Below are 26,347 nucleotides of genomic sequence, written 5' to 3' on the forward strand. Positions count from 1 at the left end.
TCACCCAAAGATTGATTAACCCATGGAATTCACTGCCACAGGAGGTGGTGGCAGCTACAAGCATAGACAACTTCAAGAGGGGATTGGATATGCATCTGGAGCAGAGGTCCATCAGTGGCTATTAGCCACAGCATATTGTTGGAACTCTCTGTCTGGGGCAAGTGATGCTCTATATTCTTGGGGGGGGGAGCAACAGTGCAAGGGCTTCTAGTGTCCTGACCTCGCTGGTGGACCTCCCGATGCACCTGATCTTTTTGGCAACTGTGTGACTTTCTACAGTAAAATCATAGAATCATAGAGTTTTGTTTCTCATTCTCTGATTCTAGTGACGAATGTCAGACCGATTTTGCACTCACCCTACGCTGCTCTGACGTCCCTCTTTTCAGCACGGCATCCTTCCAATTTCCTACTATCTGCCCTGGGGCCTTCTGCCTGAATCACCGTTTGGAGACAAGGCTAAACCTGGATTAAAGGTCCAGTGTGAAACTGGTCAGAGTATTGGACTGGATGAGCCATTAGAGTCCTACACTCCATGTCCACACATTGAAAAAGAATATTAGCCACAGCGTATTGTTGGAGCTTTCTGTCTGGGGGCAAGTGGTGCTCTGTATTCTTTGTGTTTGGGGGGGACACAGTGGGAGAACATCTAGTGTCCTGACCCCACTAGTGGACTCCTGATGGTGCCTGGTTTTTTTGCCACTGTGTGACAGAGTGTTGGACTAGATGGGCCATTGACCTGAAACCAACATGGCTTCTCTTATGTTCTTCTGTGACACAGAGGGTTGGACTGGATGGGCCATTGGCCTGATCCGACAGGGCTTCTCTTATGTTGTTATGTTCTGATATCCAGACGGTACCTTCCCACCCTTGATTTAAACCCATTCTTGCTAGTCCTGTCATTTGCTGCCAACAGGAAGAGCTCCTGCCTTCCTCCAAGGGACAGCCCTTCAAATCCTTCAAGAGAGCAATCATGTCATATGAACATATGTGAACATATGAAGCTGCCTTACACTGAATCAGAGCCTCGGTCCATCAAAGTCAGTATTGGTCTACTCAGACTGGCAGCGGCTCTCCAGGATCTCAAGCTGAGGTTTTCACACCTACTTGCCTGGACCCTTTTGAGTTGGAGATGCCGGGGACTGAACCTGGGACCTTCTGCTTACCAAGCAGATGCGCTACCACTGAGCCACAGCCCCATTCATGGCTCTCCAGGGTCTCAAGCTGAGGTTTTCCATGCCTACTTGCCTGGACCCTTTTTAGCTGGAGATGCCGGGGATTGAACCTGGGACTTTCTGCTTACCAAGCATATGCTTTACCACTGAGCCACCTTCCCTCCCCTCCCTAACACTTATGAGGCTCTCCAGGGTCTCAAGATGAGGTTTTTTCACAGCTACTTGCCTGGACCCTTTTTAGTTGGAGATGCCGGGGATTGAACCTGGGACCTTCTGCTTACCAAGCAGATGCTCTACCGGCTGAGCCACCGTCCCTCCCTAACACTTATGAGGCTCTCCATGGTCTCAAGCTGAGGTTTTTTCACAGCTACTTGCCTGGACCCTTTTTATTTGGAGATGCCAGGGATTGAACCTGGGGACCTTCTGCTTACCAGGCAGATGCTCTACCACTGAGCCATCATCCCTCCCCTAAAACTTATGAGGCTCTCCAGGGTTTCAAGCTGAGGTTTTTCATGCCTACTTGCCTGGACCCTTTTAGTTGGAGATGCTGGGGATTGAACCTGGGGACCTTATGCTTACCAAGCAGATGCTCTACCACTGAGTCATTGTCCCTCCCTAACACTTATGAGGCTCTCCAGGGTCTCAAGCTGAGGTTTTTCACAGCTACTTGCCTGGACCCTTTTTATTTGGAGATGCCAGGGATTGAACCTGGGACCTTCTGCTTACCAGGGCAGATGCTCTACCACTGAGCCATCATCCCTCCCTAAAACTTATGAGGCTCTCCAGGGTTTCAAGCTGAGGTTTTTCATGCCTACTTGCCTGGACCCTTTTTAGTTGGAGATGCTGGGGATTGAACCTGGGACCTTATGCTTACCAAGCAGATGCTCTAACCACTGAGTCATTGTCCCTCCCTAACACTTATGAGGCTCTCCAGGGTCTCAAGCTGAGGTTTTTTCCTGCCTACTTGCCTGGACCCTTTTTTAGCTGGAGATGCCGGGGATTTGAACCTGGGACCTTCTGCTTACCAAGCAGATGCTCTACCACTGAGCCACCTTCCCTCCCTGACACTTATGTGGCTCTCCAGGGTCTCAAGCTGAGGTTTTCCACGCCTATTTGCCTGGACCCCTTTTAGTTGAAGATGCCGGGGATTGACCCCTGGGACCTTCTGCTTACCGAGCAGATGCTCTGCCACTGAGCCACCGTCCCTGCCCTATTGAATTAGATGTGGATTTAATTCCTCACTGTGCCGCAAATCTCAGTGCCCCCCCCCCCCCCCACCATTGCAAGTTTGCTCAGCCTGCTTTGCAGAGCTGTCGTGAAAATAAAATAGGATCCCTGCGCTTTTTAAAGGCACAGCAGGGTGGGCGGGGTCTGTCACAGACTGCAAAATCAGGCCTGCTTTAACATTTCAAGCACAACCCACCCCACCCCGCACCCTCCCGGTGTTGTATGAGCTCTCTTTCTTTCCCCGGCCGCCTTTCATTCCCCATGCATTCAATAGCAAAAAAAAATATTTCGACACTCTCTTTTTGTATCCTGCCCCTATGCACCCCCCCCCCCCCCATTTTCTTCTGAACTAAAATAGGAATTGTAAATTAGTGCCTTCGGGCTCCTGGCTTATGACAGACAGTAATTTACCATTTTTATTGTGATTCAGTACCTTGGACAGAGGCACACTTCGGCTGTCACATGGCGTTCGTCGCCCAGCCAGGGAGACAAGCTTTGCCTGTCGAATGGAAGAACCGCTCTAATGAGGACACCTCGATTTATAATTTTGACAGACTTGCAGACAATTGGGAAGTTTGAAGGGGGGGGAAGGGAGAGGGGTTCTAAGCTAGACGGGCTGGTTAGAGAATATAAAACATATGAACATATGAAGCTGCCTTATACTGAATCAGACCCTTGGTCCATCGAAATCAGTATTGTCTACTCAGACTGCCAGCGGCTCTCCAGGGTCTCCAGCTGAGGTTTTTCACACCTATTTGCCTGGACCCTTTTTTGGAGATGCCAGGGATTGAACCTGGGACCTTCTGCTTACCAAGCAGGTTGCTCTACCACTGAGCCACAGCCCCATTCATGGCTCTCCAGGGTTTCAAGCTGAGGTTTTTCACACCTATTTGCCTGGACCCTTTTTTGGAGATGCCAGGGATTGAACCTGGGACCTTCTGCTTACCAAGCAGATGCTCTACCACTGAGCCACCGTCCCTCCCCTTAGACATATGAACATATGAAGCTGCCTTCTACTGAATCAGACCCTCGGTCCATCAAAGTCAGTATTGTCTACTCAGGCTGGCAGCAGCTCTCCAGGGTCTCAAGCTGAGATTTTTCACACCAATTTGCCTGAACTCTTTTTGGAGATGCCGGGGATTGAACCTGGAACCTTCTGCTTCCCAAGCAGATGCTCTACCACTGAGATACCGTCCTTCCCTGAAAAAAACCTTTGAAAAATAATGGCTAGAGATGCTTACCTTGTTGCATTTCTCCAATGGACCATACTTTAAGAGGGCAGCCATTAGAGATATGCAAAAAAAAAAATGATTTCTTTGGAGGTTCAGGCATATTGAGGGGGGGGGAATGGAGGGGAAAGACATTTAAAGAGACATGGTGCCTTTAAATGCCTTTGCCACAGCGAGTAACCTCCAAAGGGACTCTTAGTCCGTTTAAATCAGGAGCTCCTATCAAACTTTTTGAGATGCAGTGACCAGAATTGCACACAGTATTCCAAATGAGACCGCACCATCGATTTATACAGGGGCATTTTGATACTGGCTGATTTGTTTTCAATTCCCTTCCTAATAATTCCCAGCATGGCGTTGGCCTTTTTTATTGCAATCGCACACTGTCTTGACATTTTCAGTGAGTTATCTACTACGACCCCAAGATCTCTCTCTTGGTCAGTCTCTGCCAGTTCACACCCCATCAACTTGTATTTGTAGCTGGGATTTGTAGCTGAACCTCATCTGCCACGTTGACGCCCACTCACCCAGCCTCAACAGGTCCCTTTGGAGGTCTCATTTATGTCAGATCCACCCAACATAACAAATAAGTTCAACAACCCTGATTTTAAGTGCTCAAGAGTTCACTCCAAAAGCATCTAAATGGACTGAGAGAGACCCTTCAGAGTTCACTTGCCATGGTGTGGAGTCATGCCATGGCTTGGAGAAGGCGTTTAAAGGCTTCACATCTCTTTTAATGCCTTTTCCTTTCCTTTGGAAATGATGGAGGATGGGATCGCCTTCTTCTGGGGCCCATAGAATCAGATGCCCTGGTCCAATCGTTTTGAAATTTGGTGGGCTTTTTAAGAGGATGCACCAGCAGCTATGCTACAAAACTGATGACTCTACCTTTAGAAAGCATCCCCCCGCTGAGTCCCATATACCATCAGAAATGTCTTCAGTGAACTCTCAAGCATTTAAATGGACTGTGATCCCTTCAAATGCCCTGTAACTGTGGCTATCTGGTGGCCCCAAAAAATCCTGAATATTTTTGGGATTTGGGGGGCCAGGTATTTTCCAATAGCTGAATTAGAGTGCCAATAGAGTGCCAGTTTGGTGTAGTGGTTAAGTGTGCGGACTCTTATCTGGGAGAACCGGGTTTGATTCCCCACTCCTCCACTTGCAGCTGCTGGAATGGCCTTGCGTCAGCCATAGCTCTGGCAGAGGTTGTCCTTGAAAGGGCAGCTGCTGTGAGAGCCCTCTCCAGCCCCACCCACCTCACAGGGTGTCTGTTGTGGGGGAGGAAGGGAAAGGAGATTGTGAGCCGCTCTGAGACTCTTTGGAGAGGAGGGCGGGATATAAATCCAATATCTTCTTCTGAATCACTGGCCCCTCTGGGGCCAGTTTGGTGTAGTGGTTAAGTGTGCAGACTCTTATCTGGGAGAACCAGGTTTGATTTCCCACTCCTCCACTTGCAGCTGCTGGAATGGACTTGGGTCAGCCGTAGCTCTTGCAGAGCTGTCCTTGAAAGAAAAACTGCTGTAAGAGCTCTCTCAGCCCCACCTGTCTCACAGGGTGTCTGTTGTGGGGGAGGAAGCTAAAGGAGATTGTGAGCTGCTCTGAGACTCTTCGGAGTGGAGGGCGGGATATAAATCCACTGAGGAACCGCTCTAATGATCAGGAAGGTCTTCCTAATGTCAGAACCTCTTTTGATTCCATTTTAACCCATTGGTTCTGGTCCTACCTTCTGGAGATCTCTCCAGAAGGTAACAAAGGGAGCTTTGACTCTCAAAAATTTATACCACCAAAGTCTTACTTGGTCTTTAAGGTGGTACTGGGTTCAAATCTAGCTGCAAGGACCATTTGGGGCCATTTTGGCCAACCTGTTTCCAAGATGCTTTTTGCTTTGAAAAGAACAAAAAGAGCGAGAGGACTCCCCATCTTGGCACAAGCAACTGGAGAATGTCTAATGGGAACGTTGCCATTTGAACTTCTCCATTTATCTTCATCGCTAGCAGGCTTGGCGAGGGGACTTTAGCAATGGGCCCATTGGCTCCAGCCCAGTAACCACATCCCATAATGAGCCATCCTCTTTGGGCAGAGTGCTGACACTGGCAAAACAATTTCCCCTCCGACCCTGTGAGAAAAACTGGATCGGGGGCTCATTTGGTTCAAATTGTTCTGGAATCTTGATCAGTTGGCATCATGTCGTTGTCTGCTGGCTTGCTTGTTGATAGTATTCATCTTGGAGCGACCGGAAGCGTCTCCGTATGTTTGTACCGAATTAATTTACGCATGCTTTAATGTTGTTGCGATGTTTAGATGTGCTGAAGTTTTCATGTAAGCCACATTGAGGACCCTGTTCTGGTGGAAAGGCAGTGTAGCCAGATAGATAGATAGATAGATAGATAGATAGATAGATAGATAGATAGATAGATAGATAGATAGATAGATAGATAGATAGATAGATAGATAGACAGACAGACAGACAGACAGACAGACAGACAGACAGAAAGACAGAAAGACAGACAGAAGATAGATAGATAGATAGATAGATAGATAGATAGATAGATAGATAGATAGATAGATAGATAGATAGATAGATAGATAGATAGACAGACAGACAGACAGACAGACAGACAGAAGATATATAGATAGATAGACAGACAGACAGACAGACAGAAGATAGACAGACAGAAGATAGATAGATAGATAGATAGATAGATAGATAGATAGATAGATAGATGATAGATAGATAGATAGATAGATAGATAGATAGATAGATAGAAGATAGATAGATAGATAGATAGACAGACAGACAGACAGAAAGACAGACAGAAGATAGATAGATAGATAGATAGATAGATAGATAGATAGATAGATAGATAGATAGATAGATAGACAGACAGACAGAAGATATATAGATAGATAGACAGACAGACAGACAGAAGATAGACAGACAGACAGATAGATAGATAGATAGATAGATAGATAGATAGATAGATAGATAGATAGATAGATAGATAGATAGATAGATAGATAGATAGATAGATAGATAGATAGATAGATATTAAAAATTCAAGCCTGGAGAATTGATCCACAGGCATCTGGGGCTTTGGGGGGGGCTGCTTTTTGAGATAGAAGCACCAGATTTGCAGCATAGCATCGGGGACCTCTCTTCAAAACACCCTCCAAATATAAAAAAGATTAGACTAGGGGGTCCAACTTTGTGAGCCCCAAAAGAAGGTACCCCTTTCCTTACTAATTTCCAAAGGAGGGAAGGCATTTAAAAGGTGTACGGTCCTTTCAATGTGTTGAACAGGCTTCAGATTCAGTGGGAGCTCACAGGAGCGCATCTCCTGAACCTTTCTGAGAGTTCCACCTCCCCCTTCTGAGAGTTCCACCTCCTTGTCCATTGAATAGTATGTGCAGCTGCATAGCCATCCCTGGATGAGTTCCACCACCTATTTTTCTACAAAACGACCCCTGGTGTTGAACATATGAAGCTGCCTTCTACTGAATCAGACCCTGGGTCCATCAAAATCAGTATTGTCTACTCAGACTGGCAGCAGCTCCCCAGGGTCTCAAGCGGAGGTTTTCCACGCCTACTTGCCCGGACCCTTTTTAGTTGGAGATGCCGGGGATTGAACCAGGCTGAGACCTCCTGCTTGCCAAGCAGATGTTCTACCACTGAGCCACCATCCCTCCCCGAAATATCTGTGATGGCCTTTGGAGTTCAATTATGCTTTTCCCAATCTTGATCCTGGCTCCACCCCCAGATATTTCTTGAATTGGACCTGGTAATCCTACGCTGGTCTAATTCAGCAAGGCTCTTCTTAGGTTCTTATTAGGGGAAGGCTTTGGCCTGTGTGCCCTGTTGCTGGCCATCCAGAGGAAGAAAAGTTAAAACGCTTGGGGCTCTTTAGCTTGGAGAAACATCGACTGCAGGGTGACACGATCGAGGTTTACAAGATTATGCACGGGATGGAGAAAGTAGAGAAAGAAGTCTTTTTCTCTCTTTCTCACAATACAAGAACTGGTGGGCATTCAATGAAATTGCTGAGCAGTTGGGTTAGAACGGATAAAAGGAAGTCCTTCTTCACCCAAAGGGTGATTAACATGTGGAATTGACTGCCACAGGAGGTGGTGGCGGCTACAAGCATAGCCAGCTTCAAGAGGGGATTGGTTAAGCATCTGGAGCATCTGGGGATTGGTTAAGCATCTGGATGCTCTGAAATAGAACCTGGTAGTAACATCAAGCCATCTTTGTACATATTGAGATTGTGGCACCATTAAGTTATACCATTATTTATTTCATATATTTAACGTATGAATTGTATTTTAACTGTATTATCTTGTTTTTACTGTTATAACATGGTCTATACCATGTTCTGTAAGCTGCCCTGAGCCTGCCTTGGCAGGGAGGGCGGGGTATAAATAAAAATTTATTATTATTATTAAGAGGGGATTCGTTAAGCATCTGGAGCAGAGGTTCATCAGTGGCTATTAGCCAGAGGGTATTGTTGCACTCTCTGTCTGGGGCAGTGATGCTCTGTATTCTTGGTGCTGGGGGGAGGGAGGCAAAGTGGAAGGGCTTCTAGCCCCAGTTGTGAACCTCCTGATGGCACTTGGGTGTTTTTATTTTTTGGTTTTTTTGGCCACTGTGTGACACAGAGTGTTGGACTGGATGGGCCATTGGCCTGATCCAACATGGCTTCTCTTATGTTCTTATGTGACGCAGAGTGTTGGACTGGATGGGCCATTGGCCTGATCCAACATGGCTTCTCTTATGTTCTTATGTGATGCAGAGTGTTGGACTGGATGGGCCAATGGCCTGATCCAACATGGCTTCTCTTATGTTCTTATGTGACACAGAGTGTTGGACTGGATGGGCCAATGGCCTGATCCAACATGGCTTCTCTTATGTTCTTATGTGACACAGAGTGTTGGACTGGATGGGCCAATGGCCTGATCCAACATGGCTTCTCTTATGTTCTTATGTGACACAGAGTGTTGGACTGGATGGGCCAATGGCCTGATCCAACATGGCTTCTCTTATGTTCTTATGTGATACAGAGTGTTGAACTGAATGGGCCATTGGCCTGATCCAACATAGCTTCTCTTATGTTCTTATGTGACACAGAGTGTTGGACTGGATGGGCCATTGGCCTGATCCCACATGGCTTCTCCGAAGTTCTTATGTTCTAACTGGTTGGCCACTGTATGAGGCAGGATGCTAGACTAGATGGACCACTGGTCTGATCCATCAGGGTTTTTCTTAGATTCTTATCTGGGATCGATCTTGACCAGGGGTGGAATTCTAGCAGGAGTTCCTTTGCATATTCAGCCACACACCCCTGCTGTAGCCAATCCTCCAAGAGCTGACAAGGCTCTTTTTTATAAGCTCTTGGAGGATTGGCTACATTAGGGGTGTGTGGCCTAATATGCAAAGGAGCTCCTGCTAGAATTCCACCCCTGTTCTTGACCTCTATGCCCTTTTGCTGGCTTTCCAGAGGAGATAGTTGGCCAGTGTGTGAGGCAGGATGCCAGACTAGACGGGCCACTGGTCTGATCCAGAAGGGTGCGGCTGACGCTTTTATTTTGAGACCTTCAAAGCTGCTAAGTTCTGCATCTCGACGTCATGGTCTGGGAAACGAAGAGATCGAATCTTCCGACACTTCCCATCTGGCGACGTATTAATCATGTGTTTTGTCTCCTCTAAAAGGCTCTGCCATTATAACATAATTACTGCAGAAATTGACCTTTAAAATATATTTGGGATTCAAAAACTGTATTTAAACCCCTGGCTGAGCACCATTTTTCAACTTCAGCGTATTGTTTCCTTCCTGGACCTGAAGTGGGGAAAAAGAGGCCGCGGCAATAAATGTCAACAGGGAATAGATTTGCTTAGCAAGGAGGCAAACACAAATGTTTACACCGCTCCCTTTAACCTCCAATTGAACCAGCAGGATCTCCCAAGTTTCCAGGGAGGTAAATGCAAGAGGAAAGGGAAGTAAATTGTGGCAATTTTGCCTTCGATGCCCTTAATGTAATTCAATCAATCTGTTTAGCTTCGCTAATACTCAGATTTATACCTGGAGCCGACAATGGGGAAAGTTCAAGCGCGGCTCAGCAGCCGCACGGTGTTCAGTCACTTTAATATATTAGGACAGCCCCCTTCCCTAAATTTGTACCCTGTGTCTGGAATTGACTGGCATTTCCAGCAACACACCAAAAGAGAGAGAAAGAGAGAGAGAGAGAGAGAGAGAGAGAATATATCTACAGCACAGTGTTGTGAACAGTAATACCATAGAAACATAGAATCATAGAGATGGAAGGGACCTCCAGGGTCATCCAGTCCAACCCCCCGCACAATGCAGGAAACTCACAAGCACCTCCCCCTAAATTCACAGGATCCTCATTGCTGTCAGATGGCCATCGAGCCTCTGTTGAAAAATCTCCAAGGAAGGAGAGCCCACCACCTTCCAAGGCAGTCTGTTCCACTGAGGAATTGTTCTAACGGTCAGGAGGTTCTTCCTAATGTTGAGTCGGAAGCTCTTTTGATTCCATTTCAACCCATTGGTTCTGGTCCTACTTTTTGGGACCACAGAAAACAATTGCACACCATCCTCTCTATATGACAGCCCTTCAAGTCCTTGAAGATGGTGATCCTATCACCTCTCAGCCGCCTCCTCTCCAGGCTAAACATGCCCAGCTCCTTCAACCTTTCCTCAGAGGACTTGGTCTCCAGACCCCTCATCCTCTATATGACAGCCCTTCAAATACTCGAAGATGGTGATGCTATCACCTCTCAGCCGCCTCCTCTCCAGGCTAAACATGCCCAGCTCCTTCAACTTTTCTTCATAGGACTTGGTCTCCAGACCCCTCACCATCTTCATCGCCCTCCTCTGGACCCGTTCCAACTTCTCTATATCCTTCTTAAAATGTGGGGCCCAAAACCGAACGCAATACTCCAGGGGAGGTCTTACCAGAGCAGAGTAAAGCAAATATATCTACAGCACAGTGTTACGAACAGCAATGCTGTAGAAGTACAAAAGAGCAAGAGTTGGAGCGTATTCTGTACATGCGTTGGGGACAGGCCTGTAGCCAGAAAATTTCAGGGGGGGGGGCACGGGGAAAAAAAAATCAGGTGGAGGAGCCGCCCACTCTGGCGGTACCCCCTCTCTCCCACACCATTGCTTTGGCGGACCCTGATCTTCCCGCTGCTCTGGTGTCCCTGCCCCCCTCCATGGTGCCCTAACCCTCCCTCCCACCCACCTGGTGAAGTGCCGGCTTCTCTTCTGTTCTTATGTGACACAGAGTGTTGGATTGGAGGGGCCATTGGCTTGATCCAACATGGCTTCTCTTCTGTTCTTATGTGACACAGAGTGTTGGACTGGAGGGTCCATTGGCCTGATCTAACATGGCTTCTCTTCTGTTCTTATGTGATACAGAGTGTTGGACTGGAGGGGCCATTGGCCTGATCCAACATGGCTTCTCTTCTGTTCTTATGTGGCACAGAGTGTTGGACTGGATGGGCCATTGGCCTGATCCAACATGGCAACTCTGATGTTCTTATGTGATACAGAGTGTTGGACTGGAGGGGCCATTGGCCTGATCCAACATGGCTTCTCTTCTGTTCTTATGTGATACAGAGTTTGGACTGGATGGGCCATTGGCCTGACCCAACAGGGCTTCTCTTCTGTTCTTATGTGACACAGAGTGTTGGACTGGAGGGGCCATTGGCCTGATCCAACATGGCTTCTCTTCTGTTCTTATGTGACACAGAGTGTTGGACTGGAGGGGCCATTGGCCTGATCCAACAGGGCTTCTCTTCTGTTCTTATGGGAAACAGAGTGTTGGACTGGAGGGGCCATTGGCCTGATACAACATGGTTTCTCTTCTGTTCTTATGTGATACAGAGTGTTGGACTGGAGGGGCCATTGGCCTGATCCAACATGGCTTCTCTTCTGTTCTTATGTGACACAGAGTGTTGGACTGGAGGGTCCATTGGCCTGATCCAACATGGCTTCTCTTCTGTTCTTATGTGACACAGAGTGTTGGACTGGAGGGTCCATTGGCCTGATCCAACATGGCTTCTCTTATGTTCTTATGACCAAGCAAAAGTCCATTTCTCCCTCTGCGCTTTACCAGAATCGTCAAGGGGTCTGGACACATATGGATTTTACAGGCGCTAACCAGAGATCGTCTTTTCATATACTCTCCGTTTTTTAAAAAAAAAAATGCCTCGTTTTTATCTCGTTAATTAAATGCCAGCAACTTAAAATCATTTCTTATAGAGACCGAAGCACTCTGTCAACTAATAGCAATGTCGGTCTGGTTCCTTCCAGAAAAGACTGGACAAAGATGGATTTCAGCGTAAGGCTCCGAAACACTTGCCGGGTTCAAAATGCTTCCGCTCGACTGTGCTGATGAATAGATTAATATTGCAACAATTGGGAAGGGAACTGCAACAATGGGGAAGGGCAGGTTTCGGGGATCCCATGGAGGAAACATTCTCCTCCCTCATCTGGCCAACATGCTCTTACGCACATAGATAGGATACCAGTTATGGTACTACGGGAATTTTCGTTGTCGCACCGACTGTGAGGCTAGAGGTCATTGGAATATGCGTATTCCCTGATAGGCAAGTGGTAAATCATCTTCTAAAGTGAATGAACTATTTTTATTTTATTTTATTTTATTTTGCCAAGAAGGGCTTCCGGGAATATTTAATATGCCTTCATCGGTGCCACTGGTATTTCTGAATGCTCCTGATGCATTTTCACCGCCGCACAACTTTCTTTGTTTTTAGTTTACCGAGTGCAGATCTTGCCTCCCTGCCCTCGTGAGCGCCATCAAGGTGGGTAAACAAATTGAAACATATACGATAAAAATGCATTTTAAAAACCATTAACCACCACCCCCCCACGCACAAAAAAAATGTGTTTGTGGAAAGTGCCATTTAGTTGTGGCTGGTTTATGGCAACCCCAGCAAGGAGCTTTCAAGGCAAGGGAGAAGCGGAGGTGGTTGGCCATGGCCTTCCTCTGCAGAGCCTTCCTTGGTGGTCTCCCTTCCAAGACTTATGGTGACCCCAACAAGGGGCTCTCAAGGCAAGTGAGAAGCAGAGGTGGTTGGCCATGGCCTTCCTCTGCAGAGCCTTCCTTGGTGGTCTCCATCCAAGACTTATGGTGACCCCAACAAGGGGCTCTCAAGGCAAGTGAGAAGCAGAGGTGGTTGGCCATGGCCTTCCTCTGCAGAGCCTTCCTTGGTGGTCTCCATCCAAGACTTATGGTGACCCCAACAAGGGGCTCTCAAGGCAAGTGAGAAGCAGAGGTGGTTGGCCATGGCCTTCCTCTGCAGAGCCTTCCTTGGTGGTCTCCATCCAAGACTTATGGTGACCCCAACAAGGGGCTCTCAAGGCAAGTGAGAAGTGGAGGTGGTTGGCCATGGCCTTCCTCTGCAGAGCCTTCCTTGGTGGTCTCCCATCCAAGACTTACACAGATCCCAGGAAAGGGCTTTCAAGGCAAGTGAGAAGCAGAGGTGGTTGGCCATGGCCTTCCTCTGCAGAGCTTTCCATGGTGGTCTCCTATCCAAGACAAATGGAGATCCCAGCAAGGAGATTTCAAGGCAAGTGAGAAGCAGAGGTGGTCGGCCATTGCCTTCCTATGCAGAGCCTTCCTTGGAGCAATCTGATCAGACCTTCATGCCATGTAGACACGAGATTGGCATCACCTCTGCCTCGTGTGCATAAAAGCTGTCAATTTGCAACCAACTCCTGGCGGCACCAGCAAGGGGCTTTTAAGGCAAGAGAGAAGTAGAGGTGGTTTGCCATTGCCTTCCTCTGCAGAGCCTTCTTGGGTGGTCTCCCATCCAAGTCCTGACCCTGCTTAGCTTTCGAGCTCTTATGAGATTGGGTCATACCATGCTGCCTTCTCCCCCCCCCCCTCCCCTGCCACATCATTAAACCAACTAAAAACAGAGACAGACAGACAGACAGACAGATAGATAGATAGACAGACAAACAGATAGACAATGATGAAGAAGAAGACAGACAGACAGACAGACAGACAGATAGATAGATAGATAGATAGATAGATAGATAGATAGATAGATAGATAATGATGATGAAGAAGACAGACAGACAGACAGACAGATAGATAGATAGATAATGATGATGATGAAGAAGAAGAAGACAGACAGACAGATAGATAGATAATGATGAAGAAGAAGAAGAAGAAGAAGAAGACAGACAGACAGACAGACAGACAGACAGACAGACAGACAGACAGACAGACAGACAGACAGACAGACAGACAGATAGATAGATAGATAGATAGATAGATAGATAGATAGATAGATAGATAGATAGATAGATAGATAGATAGATAGATAGATAGATAGATAGATAGATAGATAGATAGAGTCCCCTGTGCATGTACCAGTTGTTGCACCACGATGCTTTCATGGCAGACTTTTTAGGGGGTGGTTTGCCATTGCCTTCCCCAGTCATCTATACTTTCCCCCCAGCAAGCTGGGGACTCATTTGACCGACCTCGGAAGGATGGAAGGCTGAGTCAACTTGGAGCCGGCTACCTGAACCCAGCTTCCGCTGGGATCGGTCGTGAGCAGAGCTTAGGACTGCAGTACTGCACCTTTATCACTCTTTGCCACGGGGCTGCCTAGATAGACAGACAGACAGACAAACATAAAAACAGCAATTAAAACATTGGTCAGGAAGGAGAGATGATGAGGGTATGCCAAAAAAAGCAAACTACCCAATCAGGAGTCACACAGAATGACATCACAGCCTATTAGATTCGGCTATATAATGACGTCACTGAAGGCAAGTGAGGGAAATTCGAACACATAGGCCATCCTTGGGCCCCTTGGAATTCTGACACAGCTTGGAGGGCACAGCCTATGTTCCCTCTAAGCTGAGTTAATGTGAGCTAGCTAGTTTTTTAGCTTCTAGCTCACACATTTGTGTCTCAGCTCAGGAAAAATGGCCCCAGAGCAAACTGACACAGTAGTTCACAACTTTAATGCCAGTAGCTCATGAAGTAGAATGTTTGCTCACAAGACTCCACAGCTTAGAGGGATTACAGCCACAAATTAGCTGCTGTAGGAGGCTGGACCAGCCACAAAATGGCTGCCGCGGCTTACCTACAGTCACATCCTTGCACTGTGGGGTCAACTCCAGCCAAAGCCACATCTTTAGAAGTCTGCACAAGCAACCAGATCTGTAATGACCAATCAGAAGACTTACTGGTTCAAAGCTCCATCTGGTGGGTGCCGGGAAAGGTGTTGGCAGGGACCACGGTTCCCACACAGCCACCACGTTGGGGACACTTGAAATAAGCTACTGTTTGTGCAAGGGGTGCCAAAAAAAAAAAAACATGGAAAGTGAAATAAAGTGAGTTCAGCCAGCTCCGAATCAACCAAAAGCACTTTATTGCAAGAAGAAACTTGCACAAGCAAACTAGGCAAAACTGCAACTATACACAATCTGGCCACGGTTAACCACGCCCCCCCTAGCTGGCAACAGTTACTCCTGTTGGCTCACTCCAGAATCCTTCATTTGCATCTCTTTGTTACAAGTTGTTACATGCATCCTGATTGGCCAGTTCTTCCAGGCTTCAGGATCCTGGTTTGCAAGGAGTGCCTGTCTCCAGCACCCCAGTACAACACAATGCATACCAGAAAGGCTCAACCTTCTTTCTGGAGGGCCACTCAAACTGCAAAACCGGGACCTTGGCCAGTTCCGCAGGGCCTGTAAGACAGCCCTCTTCCGGCTGGCCTATAATTAACTGGCATTAGAAATTCTATAGAAGGTTCAGTGTAGTATTTTGATAGATCGCTGTTTAAATGTTTTATTATTTTGCTGTTTTAACTGTTATAATTGATGTATTTTAAATTTAAAATTCTATGTTAGTTTTTCTATGTTGTGAGACGCCCTGAGCCACTTCGGTGGGAAGGGCGGGATACAAATTGAAATGAACTTAAACTTAAAACCCAGAGTGTTTTCCACACACTTCTAACATCATCCACTCTTCAGGTCTCCGAGCACATTTCTGCTGGCGTTTGATTCCCCACCCCACCCTCACCCTGCGTGCACGCTGCCATTAAGGGTCCAATCTTCTAAACTGTGAAAGAGTAACACAAAATCAACTCTGACAAGGTTATTTCGCATCCCTAATTCCCCGCAACCAATTTTTACAACCCTTTAAGGAGACCAATAATATCCGTCTCCCTCCCCTTACCGTCACCGGCTTCATTTCCTATGTCTCTCTCGCCCCCCCCCCTCCCCACCCAACCTTCCGGCAAACTAGAGAAAGGCCCCCCAAATACATTTTCAAATCAAGATAAAGCCATCAAGGAAATAACTGAACATGATCAGGAAAGACCTCTCCTTAATGGGGAAAAGAGGCATGATTTAGCTCTGGCTGCAATCCAGAGATCCCTATGCAATCAACCCGAGACGGGTGTTTGAGAAAACAGAATTGTAAAAGTAACTTTGAAGAATTGGTTGCCGGGGTAACAGATCTGTAAATACTTAACTGCAAACGTTAAGTGACACCATGATAGTCCTGGACCCGAGACGGTTTCGAAGAAGGGCGAATGTTTCACCCGGCTCTCTCAAGAAGCCAGTGAATATCGCTCCCCCCCCCCTTATTTTCACACCATCCCACTTGGATGGCATCCCAGTACTGTAGGAACACAGTGCAGACTTTACGGCTATAATTCTGTCATTCAGGGCTTTTGTTGCAGCAGGACCTCCTTTGCATATTAGGCCACGGCCCCCGATGTAGCCAATCCTCCTGGAGCTTACAGCTGGCCCTGTACTAAGAGCCCTGTAAGCTCTTGCAGGATTGGCTCCATTGAGGTGTGCGGCCTAATATGCAAATGTGTATAGGGCTTTTTTGTACTAGGAACTCCTTTGTCTATTAGGCCACACACCCCTGATGTAGCCAATCCTCCTGGAGCTTACAGTAGGCTCTGTAAGAAGAGCCCTGTAAGCTCTTGGAGGATTGGCTACATCAGGGAGGTAAGATTCAAAGCTGGAAGACCCAGGTTCTCATTCCTGCTTCGAGAAGAAAGGTGACTCTGGGGTTGGACTAGATGACCGCGGAGGTACCTTCCAACTCTATTATTCTGAGAGTCAGTTTGGTGTAGTGGTTAAGTGCACGGACTCTTATCTGGGAGAACAGGGTTTGATTCCCCACTCCTCCACTTGCACCTGCTGGAATGGCCTTGGGTTAGCCATAGCTAACGCAGAAGTTGTCCTTGAAAGGGCAGCTGCTGGGAGAGCCCTCTCCAGCCCCACCCACCTCACAGGGTGTTTGTTGTGGGGGAGGAAGGTAAAGGAGATTGTGAGCTGCTCTGAGACTCTTCGGAGTGGAGGGCGGGATATAAATCCAATATCTTCTTCTTCTTCCTTGAAAGGGCAGCTGCTGTGAGAGCCCTATCAGCCCCACCCACCTCCCAGGGTGTCTGTTGTGGGGGGGCGGGGGGGATAAAGGAGATTGTAAGCCGCTCTGAGTCTCTGATTCAGAACGAAGGGCGGGGTATAAATCTGCAGTCGCCTTCTTCTTCTTTATCTGTTCTAACCTGACTGCTCAGCAATTTCATTGAGTGCCCACGAGTTCTTGTATTGTGAGAAAGGCTTAAAGACTGCCAGTGGAGGAAGAGGACTCCACCTCCCTCGCTGGCCGATTCCATTGCTGAACAACTCTTACTGTAATCTCCCCCCAATATCCAGCCAGTAACTTTCTACCCACGATTTATACCCATGATTGTGAGTTTTCTCCTCTGCTGCTCTGAGTCTCTGATTCAGGGAGAAGGGCGGGATATAAATCTGCCATCTTCTTCTTCTTCTTCTTCTTCCTCCTGGAGCTTCCAGTAGGCCCTGTGCTAAGAGCCCTGTGAGCTCTTGGAGGATTGGCTACATCAAGAGTGTGTGGCCTAATATGCAAAGGAGTTCCTGCTATTAAAAACGTGCTGCCGCAATCCCAAAATCCCACTGAATTGTACATGCAAACCTTGTGACCCCTCTAGGGTTGCCAGGTTTGACTCCAAAAATATCTGGGGACTTTGGGGGTGAAGCCAGGAGACTTTGGGGGTGGAGCCAGGAAACATGGGGGTGGAGCCAGGAGACATGGGGGTGGAGCCAGGAGCAAGGTTGTAACAAGCAGAATCGAACTCCAAAGGGAGTTCTGGCCATCACAATTCAAGGGACCGCACACCATTCAAATGCCTTCCCTCCGTTGGAAATAATGAAGGATAGGGGCACCAACTTTTGGGGCTCATAGAACTGGACCCCCTGGACCAATCTTTTTGAAACTTGTGGGAGGTGTTTTGAGGAGAGGCACTGGATATTATGCTGAAAATGTGGAGCCTCTATCTCAGAAAGCAGCCCCCCCCCGAGTCCAAGAGACCCACAGATCAATTCTCCATTATAGCCAATGGGAATCTGTCTCCATGGGATATAATGGTGTGCATACATTCCCCCTCCCCCACTTTCAGATAACCTTGAAGCAGGGGCAGGACCTCCAAACCAGGGGATCCCCTGCCCCCACCTGGGGATTGGCAACCCTCGATCCCTCCGTGTTCAGGAACAGTCCACTTCTGTAAGCCAGTTGGCCTGATCCAGCATGGCTTCTCTTATGTTCTCATCACGACCTTGGACTTCCTCGGTGGTCTCCCATATGACTTCTAACCTTGGCCAAGCCCTGCTTAGCTTCCAAATTCTGACAAGGAGAGACGGTGGCTCAGTGGTAGAGCATCTGCTTGGTAAGCAGAAGGTCCCAGGTTCAATCCCCGGCATCTCCAACTAAAAAGGGTCGGGGCTAGTAGGCGTGAAGAACCTCAGCTTGAGACCCTGCAGAGCCATGAATGGGGCTGTGGCTCAGTGGTAGAGCATCTGCTTGGTAAGCAGAAGGTCCCAGGTTCAATCCCCGGCATCTCCAAAAAAGGGTCCAGGCAAAGAGGTGTGAAAAACCTCAGCTTGAGACCCTGGAGAGCCATGAATGGGGCTGTGGCTCAGTGGTAGAGCATCTGCTTGGGAAGCAGAAGGTCCCAGGTTCAATCCCTGGCATCTCCAACTAAAAAGGGTCCAGGCAAATAGGTGTGAAGAACCTCAGCTTGAGACCCTGGAGAGCCATGAATGGGGCTGTGGCTCAGTAGTAGAGCATCTGCTTGGGAAGCAGAAGGTCCCAGGTTCAATCCCCGGCATCTCCAACTAAAAAGGGTCCAGGCAAGTAGGCATGAAAAACCTCAGCTTGAGACCCTGGAGAGCCATGAATGGAGCTGTGGCTCAGTGGTAGAGCATCTGCTTGGTAAGCAGAAGGTCCCAGGTTCAATCCCCGGCATCTCCAAAAAAGGGTCCAGGCAAATAGGTGTGAAAAACCTCAGTCTTGAGACCCTGGAGAGCTGCTGCCAGTCTGAGAAGACAAGACTGACTTTGATGGACCAAGGGTCTGATTCAGTATAAGGCAGCTTCATATGTTCATAAGACCATCCCAGATGCAAAGACCAGAGCCACAAAAAAGCAGACTTTCTGCTACAAAATGGAACACGGCCGTTGGGAATGACCCTTTATGAGATCAGATTGGCAACCCTCAATATCTCTTGATACACAAGCCTCTATATTTTGCAGTGTAAGGTAGCATGGAAATCTGGGACCACTTCAGATGGGAGAATGTCAATAAGAACCGAGACAGCAGATAAGTCTGCTCCTTTCCCATCTCTCTGTTTTCTTTCCTTTGAACGAAAACCCTTTGGAGACTCCCCGCTTGGTTTTCCATCAGCGGCGGTTTGGGTCCAGATCTTGGAGGCTGTCAGAAATGCAGCCCAAGAAAGAAGCATTAATTAGGCCCCTGTGTGACTGGTTGGGGAGGGAAGGAGCATTATGGGCTTAAAGTGTTCTTAATACTTGGACTGAAGTGAAACTGCCAAGCCCAAACAGTGTTTTTAAAAACTGAGGGGAAGTGGAGCAAAAAGAACTGGAATATTCTTGCTGGTTATGAAAGAAGACAATGAATTGGACGGCTCCTTTTAAAGACAGCATTCCACGGGTTAAAGTCGTGGTCCACTGGTCAGTTCCACAGATGCTGTTGCTGCTGATGGTGGTGGTGGTGATGCTCACGACGACGACGATGATGATGACAATAGAATCATCAAGTTGGAAGGGATCTCCAGAGTAATCTCGTCCAACCCCTGCACAATGCAGGGAATTCCTCCTAGAACAGGGTGGGGAACCTTTTTTCTGCTAACATATGGATATTTATAACATCATTCGCGGGCCATAAAAAATGATCAACTTAAAAAGCAATGCTCCGCCGAGGGACGATGATTCAGGCCAGCAAAATTAATGCAAATAATTGTTTTTCTATTTGAAGTCATGTGGGGAGAGCCTAATCTGGCACACACACACACCTGGCCCGCCTAGGGCGGGGGAGGGAACCTTCTTTCTGCCAAGGGCCATATGGATATTTATAACATCATTCGCGGGCCATAAAAAATGCTCAACTTAAAAAACAGTGCTCCGCCGAGGGACGATGATTCAGGCCAGCAAAATTAATGCAAATCATTGTTTTTCTATTTGAAGTCATGTGGGGAGAACCTAATCTGGCACGTGCGCACACACACACACCTGGCCCGCCGCCCTAGGCAAATGCATAGGTCCAGGGCTTTTTTGTAGAAAAAGCTCAGCAGTAGCATATTAGACCACATCCCCTAATATTAGCATATTAGGTCATGCCCTCTGGGATAATCAAGTGCAAACTGAACTGTGGCAGTAACTTTTCCAGGCCCCGCAGCAATTCTGGCCGGCCAGCCAGGCCCCAGGGAGGCTACCACGCAGTATATCTGGGCCCTGCGATCCCTGCCTGGCCCTGGGGAGGCTGCTGCACAGCAACAGCTGGGCCCCACGATCCTTGCTGGCCAGCCAGGCCCCAGGGACGCTGTCACATGGCAATCTATGTATCTGTCCAGTAATCCCCAAGGGCCACACCAAGTGACCTCGAGGGCTGCATACGGCCCTCAGGACGGAGGTTCCCCACCCCTGTCCTAGAGGAAGAGAACACTGAATCATAGACTCATAAGAGTTGGAAAAGGCCACAGAGGCCATCTAGTCCAAGCCCTGCTCAATACAGGATCAGCCTAGAGCAGGGATGGCCAAACTGTGGCTCGGGAGCCACATGTGGCTCTTTCACATTTATTGTGTGGCTCTCGAAGCCCCCCACCTCCATGGTGGCCAACTTGGAAAAGGCATTTCTCTTTAAATCACTTCTCCAAGTCAAGCCAGCTGATGGCTTGGAGACGCATTTAAAGTTGAAGTTGCTTTCTTGCCACCTCTCCCTCCCTCCTCCCATCTACTTGCCTTCCTTCCTTCCTTCCTTCCTTCCTTCCTTCCTTCCTTCCTTCCTTCCTTCCTTCCTTCCTTCCTTCCTTCCTTCCTTCCTTCCTTCCTTCCTTCCTTCCTTCCTTCCGTCTTGTGGCTAACAAACATCTGACGTTCACATCTTGTGGCTCTCAAACATCTGATGTTCATGCCTTGTGGCTCTGGAGAGCCAGTTTGGTGTAGTGGTTAAGTGTGCAGGCTCTTAACTGGGAGAACCGGGTTTTATTCCCCACTCCTCCGCTTGCACCTGCTAGCATGGCCTTGGGTCAGCCATAGCTCTGGCAGAGGTTGTCCTTGAAAGGGCAGCTACTGTGAGAGTCCTCTCCAGCCCCACCCACCTCACAGGGTGTCTGTTGTGGGGGAGGAAGGGAAAGGAGATTGTGAGCCGCTCTGAGACTCTTCGGAGTGGAGGGCGGGATATGAATCCAATATCTTCATCTACCTCACAGGGTGTCTGTTGTGGGGGAGGAAGGGAAAGGAGATTGTGAACCGCTCTGAGACTCTTCAGAGTGGAGGGCGGGATATAAATCCAATATCTACATCTACCCCACAGGGTGTCTGTTTTGGGGGAGGAAGGGAAAGGAGATTGTGAGCCGCTCTGAGACTCTTCGGAGTGGAGGGCGGGATATAAATCCAATCTCTTCATCTACCTCACAGGGTGTCTGTTTTGGGGGAGGAAGGGAAAGGAGATTGTGAGCTGCTCTGAGACTCTTCAGAGTGGAGGGCAGGATATAAATCCAATATCTTCATCTACCTCACAGGGTGTCTGTTGTGGGGGAGGAAGGGAAAGGAGATTGTGAGCCGCTCTGAGACTCTACGGAGTGGAGGGCAGGATATAAATCCAATATCTTCTTCATCTCAAACATCTGACTTTTTTTGTGTTAAGCAAGTTTGGCCATCACTGGCCTACAGCATCCCTGATTAGTGTTTGTCCAGCAGCTGCTTCAAGACTGCCGGGGGGGGCGGGCTCACCACCTCCTGAGGCAGTCGATTCCACTGCTGAACTACTTTTACTGTATTTCCCCCTCTAATATTCAACCGGTACCTTTCCGCCCATCGTTTAAACCCATTCTTGCAAATCCTCTGCTGCCAGCAGGTAACACTCCCTGCCCCCCCCCCCCCCGTTCAGTAACAGCCTTTCCGATACTGCAAGAGAGCAGTCTTTTCACCACTCAGCCTCCTCTTCCACAAGTCCCTCAGCCTTTCCTTGTATGGCAGGGGTGTCAAACTCATTTGTTATGGGGGCCGGATCTAACATAAATGAGACCTTGTCGGGCCAGGCGGTGTCGGGCCAGGCCATGTGTGTTCCTATTTAAGATTAGGTCGCAGAGATATAAACTTTATAAAGGGCAGAGACGAACACAAAGTTTAAAAAAAAACTTAAAATAAAACATACTTAAAACGTTAGAACTTGTCGGTCTTAAAAGTGCTTTCTTTGCATTTCTCTCCAGTACAGACTTTGCTCTATAGCTCCTGAGAGCCAGTTTCGTGTAGTGGTTAAGTGTGTGGACTCTTATCTGGGAGAACCGGGTTTGATTCCCCACTCCTCCACTTGTACCTGCTGGAATGGCCTTGGGTCAGCCATAGCGCTGGCAGAGGTTGTCCTTGAAAGGGCAGCTGCTGTGAGAGCCCTCTCCAGCCCCACCCACCTCACAGGGTGTCTGTTGTGGGGGAGGAAGGTAAAGGAGATTGTGAGCCACTCTGAGACTCTTCGGAGTGGAGGGCGGGATATAAATCCAATATCTTCTTCTTCTTCTTCCTGTGCGATTGAACAAGCCTGATTGAACTGATTGAACTGCCACAGGAGGTGGTGGCGACGGCTACAAGCATAGCGAGCTTCAAGAGGGGGTTAGATAAAAATATGGAGCAGAGGTCCATCAGTGGCTATTAGCCACAGTGTGTGTGTGTGTGTGTGTGTGACACAGAGTGTTGGACTGGATGGGCCATTGGCCTGATGCAACAGGGCTTCTCTTCTGTTCTTATGTGACACAGAGTGTTGGACTGGATGGGCCATTGGCCTGATCCAACATGGCTTCTCTTATGTGACACAGAGTGTTGGACTGGATGGGCCACTGGCCTGATGCAACAGGGCTTCTCTTCTGTTCTTATGTGACACAGAGTGTTGGACTGGATGGGCCACTGGCCTGATCCAACATGGCTTCTCTTATGTTCTTATGTGACACAGAGTGTTGGACTGGATGGGCCACTGGCCTGATGCAACAGGGCTTCTCTTCTGTTCTTATGTGACACAGAGTGTTGGACTGGATGGGCCATTGGCCTGATCCAACATGGCTTCTCTTCTGTTCTTATGTGACACAGAATGTTGAACTGGATGGGCCATTGGCCTGATCCAACATGGCTTCTCTTATGTTCTTAAGCCTGGCAAAGCCAGCTGTGATGCAGAAGGAAGCAGACAAGAGCCAGTTGCTCGGGAGCCTGATAGGAGCCCTTTGGGGGCCTGATTCGGCCCCCAGGCCACATGTTTGACATCCCTGTGTAACACTTGATCTCCAGCCTCCCCCCATCAGAGTTTTTTTTTAGCAGGAATGCACAGGAATGCAGTTCCAGCTGGCTTGGCATCAGGGGGTGTGGTCTAATATGCAAATAAGTTCCGCTGGGCTTTTTCTATAAAAAGCCCTGTGTGAAGCAATGGTGACATCAGGGGGTGTGACCTAATAGGCAAATGAGTTCCTGTTGGGCTTTTTCTACAAAAAAGCCCTGTCTGGAGCAATGGTGATACCAGGGGGTGTGGCCTAACATGCAAATAGGTTCCTGTTGGCCTTTTTCCCCCACAAAAAAGCCCTGATCCTCATCTCTGTCTTCTGCACCTTCTCCAGTCTGACGATGTCCTTTTTGAAGTGAGGCCTCCGGAATTGCATAGGCGGAGCCTGCCCCATGAGGTCTTTTTTGTTGTTGTTGTTGTTCGCTTGCACAGTCGAGCCCGACTCTTTGCGACCCAATGGACAAAGTCTCACCAGGCCCTCCTGTCTTCCACCATCCACCTCAAATTTGTCTTAGTTACATCAGTAACGCTGTCCAGCCATCTCATCTTTTGCCGTCCCCTTCTTCTCTTGCCTTCTGTCTTTCCCAGCATCAGGATCTTCTCCAGGGAGTGCTCCCTTCTCATTTGGTGGCCAAAGGATTTGAGCTTCAACTTCAGCATCTGACCTTCCAGGGAACAGTCAGGGTTGATTTCCCTTAGGACTGACTGATTGGATCTTCTTGCAGTCCAAGGGACTCTCAAGAGTCTTCTCCAGCACCACAGCTCAAAAGCATCTATTCTTCTGTGCTCAGCCTTCCTTATGATCCAGCTCTCACAGCCATACAGCAGGGCTATTTGCAAGATTCGCCATGTATTGCAGTGCAAAGGGAGGGGCGAGATGGCAGCGGGCAGGTGGCTTGGTGTGGGGGGAGGGACAGAGAAGAGGGCACAGGGTGTCAGTTCACTTTATCACTGCCTCAGCCCTCTCCTTGCCATGTGGCGCTTGCCGTGAATCTCAACAGAGGCCGGCCTTAATAACTTCACACAAGCGCTGCATCGCGAGTGACTTTCGAGACGGATGACAGCCAGCGAGGAATGATAATGAGTCGCCGCAAATGCCTTCTTCACGCAAATTACAGTTATTTTCCTCGGGTTCGGGCTGGGATTTTGCAACATCTCAGTCTCGGCGCACTTGTGTGTGTGCGAGAAGGTTGCGCATGTGAGAGAGGGAGAGACTGCACAAGAGAAGCGAAAATTCCCTTTTTTATGATGACTTTGCTCTCGTATCTACCTCTTGTTCCTTTCTCGGCCGCAGTGGGTCTTCCAAACGAGCGCTTTGGGGTCTTGTGATCCTTCTCCGAGAAGGCAAAAGCCAAAAGGAGGGATTCAATTACAGTTGTCACCAAAACGTCGCCTACAGCTAAACTCGGAGAGAAGTTGCAGAGGGTGGGGAATTTGCCTCAGGCAAACTTTGGAGGGTTTCATTAAGACAAGCAAAAAATTCTTAGGGTGGAGGGATTCCGTGTATCCCTAGAATGATGCGTTAGATAGTATGAAGATGTGAAGTGTGTGCCAGGCTTCAATCAGAGAGGCGATTACAGTGCTCTGGGGTGAACTTTCTTACCCTGGGGTAGCTAGCTCCTTTGTTATCTTACCACGTGGTAAAGAAATGGCTAGGGGGGGTGGAGATTTTGAGGGAGGGACGGTGGCTCAGTGGTAGAGCATCTGCTTGGTAAGCAGAAGGTCCCAAGTTCAATCTCCGGCATCTCCAACTAAAAAGGGTCCAGGAAAGTAGGTGTGAAAAACCTCAGCTGGAGACCCTGGAGAGCCATGAATGGGGCTGTGGCTCAGTGGGAGAGCATCTGCTTGGTAAGCAGAAGGTCCCAGGTTCAATCCCCGGCATCTCCAACTAAAAGGGTCCAGGCAAACAGGCGTGAAAAACCTCAGCTTGAGACCCTGGAGAGCCGTGAATGGGGCTGTGGCTCAGTGGTAGAGCATCTGCTTGGTAAGCAGAAGGTCCCAGCTTCAATCCCCGGCATTTCCAACTAAAAGGGTCCAGGCAAATTGGTGTGAAAAATCTCAGCTTGAGACCCTGGAGAACCTTTTTTCTGCCAAGGGCCATATGGATATTTATAACATCATTTGCGGGCCATAAAAAATGATCAGCTTAAAAAACAGTGCTCCGCCGAGGGACGATGATTCAGGCCAGCGAAATTAATGCAAATAATTGTTTTTCTATTTGAAATCACGTGGGGAGAGCCTAATCTGGCGCACACACGCACACACACACACACACCCCTGGCCCGCCGCCCTAGGTAAATGCATAGGTCCAGGGCTTTTCTGTAGAAAAAGCCCCGCAGGAACTCAGCAGCATATTAGACCACATCCCCTAATATTAGCATATTAGGTCACACACTCATTAGCATATTAGGCCACACCATCTGGGGTTATCAAGTGCAAACTGAACGGTGACAGTAATTTTTCCAGGCCCTGCAGCAATTCTTGCCGGCCGGCCAGGCTCCAGGGAAGCTGCCGCACAGTACATCTGGGCTTTGTGATCCCTGCCTGGTCCCGGGGAGGCTGCTGCACAGCGCGGCTGGGCTCCACGATCCTCGCTGGCCAGCCAGGACCCCGGGAGGCTGCCCCATGGCTCAGTTTGGCCCAGCAATCCCCGAGGGCCACATCAAGTGACCTCGAGGACTGTATACGACCCTCAGGACAGAGGTTTCCCACCCCTGGAGTAAGACGTCTCGCAATTTGGATGTTACGCCTTGGTTGATACATCCTAAGATCTCTTTAGCCCTTTTTTTTGTCACTTTCTTGAAATACGGTCGCATCCCTAGCCGCATGCGA

At 48.5% G+C, this 26,347-nt stretch overlaps 1 protein-coding gene and 1 non-coding gene across 17 annotated transcripts in view; both read left to right on the forward strand.

The window, feature by feature from the left end:
- Positions 1 to 26,347, forward strand: part of CELF4 (CUGBP Elav-like family member 4) — a 1,320,822-nt gene that overhangs the window by 918,932 nt on the left and 375,543 nt on the right. The gene's annotated exons all lie outside the window — the stretch shown is intronic.
- On the forward strand, positions 18,640 to 18,711 carry TRNAP-GGG (transfer RNA proline (anticodon GGG)). The gene has a single exon. It is a non-coding gene; the product is annotated as a tRNA-Pro (tRNA).

Source organism: Heteronotia binoei, chromosome 4, assembly GCF_032191835.1.
Source record: "Heteronotia binoei isolate CCM8104 ecotype False Entrance Well chromosome 4, APGP_CSIRO_Hbin_v1, whole genome shotgun sequence".
NCBI lineage: Eukaryota > Metazoa > Chordata > Lepidosauria > Squamata > Gekkonidae > Heteronotia > Heteronotia binoei.